Source organism: Theobroma cacao, chromosome 2 (assembly GCF_000208745.1).
Source record: "Theobroma cacao cultivar B97-61/B2 chromosome 2, Criollo_cocoa_genome_V2, whole genome shotgun sequence".
In the NCBI taxonomy this organism is placed as follows: Eukaryota; Viridiplantae; Streptophyta; class Magnoliopsida; order Malvales; family Malvaceae; genus Theobroma; species Theobroma cacao.
Window position 1 is genome coordinate 21709863 of NC_030851.1, and position 6041 is coordinate 21715903.

Genomic DNA, 6041 nt, shown 5'->3' on the forward strand with positions numbered 1-6041 from the left:
TGGCACGAGCCAAAGTTTTAAGAAATTCATAAGCCATGTTGATTACTCGATTTATATGAATTGATTTTATTTGGTTTAAACAAGTTGAAACGTGATGAATTTCGGTATGTTAAACTGTTTTATCTGTCTCTATTTACCCAACTTTAGATGGTTTAGATGGTATCTGTTTACTCACTGGGATTTTATAATCTCACCACCTTCCTTTTCAACCATTTCAGGCCCGAGGTAGCCTGTGGATTACAAATATCCTCAAGGATTATAGTTGGCTTTACTACTCCAAAAACTGTAGGTTTACTGCCTTTGTGCACTTCTGTTCCTTGTGGGCCCATGAGTCACTGTAAAGTAAATTTCATATCCCAGTTATCTGTATTATAGTCCGTATGAATTTATTTAGGTTTTACATTAAAAAAAATTATTTACCGATGACTCTATAAATATTGTTTTACAAGAAATTAGAATATTTTATTGAATATTTTTATTTTATTCAATTAGTTGCAATATCAATTTTAATAAATGTTTTAGACACCCAAATTTATTTTAAATCATGAAATATGTGTTTTTCACTCATCTACTACATCTTTAGTTGGGTTCAGAAAATTTCGAGAAAAAATGACCGAAAACGCCCTCGTGAGGCGAAAATTATTTTTTCACGGATTTGAAAGGGAAAAGCTTAAAATTCTTTAAAAACGAGGTTTGGCGATGATTACTCACAAGGGAAATGAAAAAAAAAATGGTACTAAAGCCTTGAAAGGTTCCAGTTGGCACTCCGGGTAATGAATGTCTACGAGGAGGTCGCGGCGATTGTCACGGGCTCGAGGGGAGTATCGGGTCGTGACATATGTTCTAACTTATGCTTTATTTTGATGGATATCATTAACTAGTAAAGGGATAGGTGAGTCTTCAATATACGGGATAATTGAAATGAAACTTGTTGATGGAAAAGACCCTAAATCTGTTTGACAAGCTCTGTATGGTCCAAGACCCCTATTTCAATGAATATGAACATTGTGATAGACTTCTCCAATTAGCCTTTATTGGCAATGGTAGCAACTTAAGCATGGCTTATTCTTGTTACACTTCAGTTAAATTTGGGGACCGAATTTTTTTAAGGAAGGGAAGATGTTACACCCCTAACCTTGGTATAGATTATGGATGACTATGGATAAGTTAATCAATAAGTTGACACATGCATGTGAAGTAAGAAATGATTTTTGAACTTTGAATTTGGCAATAGGGACTTAGAAGTGTTGAAAATCTAGTTTCTGGAGCAAATGTTTCGATAAATCCATCAATCTATTAGTACAGTCTTAGCAACAAGCTTTAGGGACACATTCTATAAGAAAAGTATTAACACTTTTAAGGATGTACAGATAGATTCATGTTAGGTGACATTCTGTGTAAAAACTATTCATACATTACAAGAATGTATTGATAGATTTGAGTTGGGGAAACATTTTGTTGAATTTCTATTGACACATTCAATAATGTATCAATAGATTTTGGAAAGGGAGCATTTTGTTGTATTTCTATCGATACATTGTCACATGTATAGATAGATATAAGGGAAATTCAAAAGAATGTATCGATACATTAGTAAATGTATTGATACATGCATTAGAAATTGCAGAAATAAAAAAGGCTTAAGGTGGTCCATTCATTTGAAAACAAAAAGAAAAATCCTCCCCACTCTTAGCCTTTCGAAACCCTAAGCTCTAACCAACCTTTAGAGCTCATTTAGAGTAGATCTAAGCTTGGAAAATTGTTATTAAGGTCAAATGAAACCTTTTACCAATTGATTTGCAATTTAAATGGTTTATAACCTTGAAACCCATTTGCTCTAGCTTTGGAGATATTCCATTTGGACTTTGCTGGGAATTTGGAGTCGAGATTGGTTAAGCCCAAAACCAAAGGTAAGGATTAGGCATTTTGAAGTTAGGATTTGAAACCTACATTTTTCTACTATGAGTATTTGAATGGAACCTAGTTTGAAATGCTAGAAATTTTTGAAAGCTAAGAAATATTTATAGTCTGATTGGTACAAGGGGAAAATGAAGCTGTTAAAGCATTGTTGATCTGGAGACTCATTCGAGGCAAGAAAAGCTTGATTTCACTGTGGAGTAGCCTTTTCCTATTACAGTGAATGTGGTTTTATGTTTAAAAAATGCATGTGATGCATAACACATGATAAATGAGCTACCATGGTACCTAATTGATATGTATATGCCCAGATGGGTATGCCTAGGCTAATAAATTATTTGATATAAAGTATTATGCTTGTGTGTTATGATGTGAGCCATATAGTGGCATTAAATAGAATTGAATTGCATATGAATCTTAGACTATATTGTTTATTTATGCTATGATATGAATATTGAGCTATTGGTTATGCTACGTTACAAGGGAGTAGACTACCCTATTGTGTATGTGATCACGATATGCATTTGGATTAACAGTACATGCTGGATAGCTTCAAAGAAAACCCTTATGCTTAATATGTCTGATTAGTGAAAGCACATAAAGATTGTTGATGTGTTACTAAGCATGTGAGGCCTTGGACCCATGGTGAATTGATGAGAATGATATATGTTTATGCTTTAGTTATGTCTTTGAGGATAATCATATATGATAGCCTATTTGAAAGGCATTATCCTTACATATTTGATGTGTGCATATACCTGCTTAATTGAGCTTAAATTGTTGAACCACATAAGGTTATTGAGCCATTATTAATTAGTGTGAATAGTTTGAACACAAGTGTGCATTTAAAGGCATGATCGCTTATAGATTTGATTATGTCTCGTCTGATGTGTCAATTGCAGATGTTGATTTGATTTAAGGTTGAGTGGTGTCTTTGCCTTGTGACTATGTTCTACACTTGTAGGGATGGTGGTAAGTAGGGATGATCATCGAATTCTCACTTGTGATTCCTATCACAGTGCTTTGATGCCATCCATGGAGTGATTCCAGATGATGACTTTGATTCTCCGTTGATCACTTCGGTGTTGTGTGTGATTTGACTCTTCATTAGCTGTTTTGACCCTAGGCATGATTTGACACTCCGTTGGTTGGTTCTGCACCATGCATAATTTAACTTTGTCAGATAGCCACCTAGGTAATTTTACCATGTCCAAGGAGGACCATTCATTGACTATGTTTGATCATTCATGATATGCATTGTGAATGGCATAATATAATATATGAACATGTGATTATCGATGTTAAATTGAATAATGTTTGATATCCGACAAAAAGCTTCGAGGTAAGCAATTTATATATATAGGCTTGATATTTGTCAGAGCCCAAATCTTGAGCCATGACCGACGCATAGGCCCAATGGGCATAGCCCACTAGGCCCAAGCAAGCCTCTTTATATGATTATGCTCATCATTCTATCATTCGTACATCATCAGTCCTAAAAGCACATTTCGTAATTCTCAACTATAAGTATTTCAGTAATATACAATGGTAACTAAATTTTTACATTGTTATCATCCCAAAATAATGTCATCAACTGCCAACTCATAGTGGCATTATCGATCCAAAATATACATATATTGTTTATAACGTAAATCTTAGCAATTTACATCAAGTGTACATGTACACATGCAAAAGACCCTTGACTACTAGCTGAGTGACTTTGAGAATGAATTCTGCTATTGAATGCCATGGTACCTACCGAAAGGTGAGTATAAATGGACACCTCAGTCTAGGTCCTAACTACCTCTGAATATGAAAAATATGAAGTTGAAAAGAGTGAGTATAAATCCAATGAGTGAACATAGGAAGGGAACAAGCAAACAATACAGAAACGTTTAGAAAACATGATGCACATATGTAAAAAACAAAATGCAATTTAGCTTAATTTCTTGTAAAAAAACTTCAATTCAAACTTTGATTATTTTATCTCTCAATGTTAAAGGATCCTTGACAACAATGAAATTGAAGAGTGAGAACAATAACAAATGTCCAAGCAAGACAAGCAAGATAGAGAGTTTCTTGCTGCAGCGAGAATACAGTTTCGCTGTAGAGAAAATTAGGGTAAAAAACCACCTGAGAGTTTCTCGCTACAGTGAGAATACAATTTCACGCGCACGATTACCATTGTCACACAATAATACCATTCAATGCATAACATACACATCAGCGTAATGTAGGAACACATGAGTTAATTTCATTGCACATTTCATGATGAAAGAACATTTCATCAAGGGCTTGTTCCCAAGTATAATTTAAAGCAAAGACAATAAAATTTTCAAGTGATTCATTAAAACACATATGCATTTCCAAAAAAATTTTAAATGCAAGTTCACTCACATGTCCTTGTTGATTCTGTAATCGACTCCAACTTCCACTAACGCTCCAAGTAGAGATGTGGGGACTCATTGGAGCCTATCACACACAATAGCATCAAAACCAACCTAATTTACATGAATATTATTCCTAAAACTATTTCCTAAATCAAACTTTACTAGTTATTCCTAACTAGTTTCCAATTACCATTTGACTAGTCATTAGTTTGCACTACTTTAGTCACACTAGAAATAAATAAATAACCTTCAACATAAAACAACCCATAATTCTAATTATTGGCCATTCATCAACAACTTAAAAATCAAACCTAACTCATTACTCACCTTGGTGAACTTGTAGTTGAATCCTTTAGTAAGGATTAAAGAGGGAAAATTCTTTTAAGGGTTTTCTCAAGCTAATTTGAAGAGTCTCTCTCTCTAAAATGTTCAACTAGCGAGAGAAGTGCAGAGGGAAGACTTTTGAGGATCTTTGAGGTGAAAAAGTGAAAGAACACAAAGAATCCTACGAAAAAGTTTACAAAAGCATGAGAATTAGAGTTAATTTGAGAAAGTTATGGAGGTTTCAAGGGTGGCCTCCATGGAAGATGGTATGTTTGGAATGGAGAGAAGGGATGGGAAGAAGAAGAAGAAGCTACTGGAAGTGAGGAGAAAGTTGTTGGAAAATTAGATATTTATTCCTAAGGTTGACTAAAGTTTCACCTATTTACAAAAATGCCATTGCATAGTTGACTTTGCCTTCTTTGCTTTGGCTCAAACTTTTTTCTCTTTTTATACTAAGAAAAGGTCCACAGTAGATTAGAGGTACTCGAGTTCATGCAAACTTAGAAATTTAGATTTGCGACCCAAAATGACCATTTTACCCCTATTGTGGAATTATCATTATTTCTATTTTCTTCATTTATTTCATTATTATATACATCATTCATTTATTCCTTAGGCCTACTTAGACCTTAATAATATTAGAAAAATCCACTCTAGGAGCCCACCAAGAAAATGACAGACTACTCTTAATCCACGTCATCGTGTCTATTTGCGCTACATGTCTGTGAAGGTCGAGGTTCACATTCTCCCCCTTTAAAAGAAATTTGATCCTCGAATTTAAATCTAACTATAAGGTAGCATACCTCTACGTATTAAAGAGATGCGGATACTTTGTTCGTATCTTCTCTTCAGCTTCCCACATTACCTCTTCACTGGTGTGGTTTCGCCATAACACTTTCACTGAGGGTACATCCTTTGAACGGTGCTTTTTGACTTGCCTATGAAGGATAGCCACCGATTGTTCTTCATAGATTAAGTCATCTCTCAATTGAATGGTTTCATATTGTATTACATGAGATGGATTCAGGTTATACTTCCTAAGCATTGACACATGAAATACGAGGTGGATATTCGAAACGTCCAGTGGTAGCACCAAACAGTATGCTACTGCTCCAACCTTTTCTAAGATCTCGAAGGGTCTTATATACCGAGGGCTTAATTTTCCCTTTTTGCCAAACCTCATTACCCCTTTTGTTGGTGAGACCTTAAAAATTACATGATCCCCCACTTGAAACTTTAAGTCTCTCTATTTGTTATCAACATATAACTTTGGTCTACTTTGTGCTGATAACATCCTCTAACGAATCATGCGTATCTTCTCGGTGACATCTTGCACCAACTCTAGCCCCAAGAGTTTCCTTTCTCTCACCTTTAGCCACCCAATGGGTAACCTGCACCTCCATCCATATA

The 6041-nt window shown here is 34.9% G+C and overlaps 1 long non-coding RNA gene across 1 annotated transcript in view; it reads left to right on the forward strand.

Annotated features, from left to right (window-relative positions):
• LOC108660824 overlaps window positions 1-378 on the forward strand; it is a 1755-nt gene extending 1377 nt beyond the window's left edge. Inside the window, exon 3 of the long non-coding RNA XR_001926516.1 lies at window positions 219-378. This is a non-coding gene — a long non-coding RNA (uncharacterized LOC108660824). The remainder of the gene's footprint in view (window positions 1-218) is intronic.